Raw genomic sequence first — 520 nt, forward strand, 5'->3', positions numbered from 1 at the left:
GGGATAATAAAGATCCTCTATACCCCGAGCATCAACAACCCCCTCCTGTTTCCCCCCGCGCTGAGTTAGTGCGACCAAGGGGGCCCCTTTCCCACCCCCTACCAGACACTCCGCGGGGCCCGCGGAGTTGAGGCGCCATCGCCGCTCCGCGTCTCATCACCAGACGGGTAGGCGCGACCCGGTCTCGGCCTCAGGCCCGCCTCATCCTTGAGGGTTCTTTTCCTTGGTTTTGGGTATGTGTTGTCGGCGCCGTCTGTGAAGTAGAATTGTATAAGTGTTGCCGTGTGCTCGGTAGTCGGTATTAGCTCTGCATTGTGTCCTCGCATTGTCGCATTTGCTTTTTGTGTAAATTGAATTGTGTTTTTCTTTTTTGTGTGCTTTTGGTGGAATTGAATATGTGTGCTTTCCGTTCGTCGCGAATAAATGTGCTTTATTATTGAACTGTTCTCCCGCTTCGCTTCGTCTTTTCCTCTATTGAATCCTCATCTTGCTTCACGTAAAGGGTTGGTAGTGGGCTGAA

Source organism: Eptatretus burgeri, chromosome 5 (assembly GCF_056783735.1).
Source record: "Eptatretus burgeri isolate ZD-2024b chromosome 5, Ebu_testis_v1, whole genome shotgun sequence".
Classification (NCBI taxonomy): domain Eukaryota; kingdom Metazoa; phylum Chordata; class Myxini; order Myxiniformes; family Myxinidae; genus Eptatretus; species Eptatretus burgeri.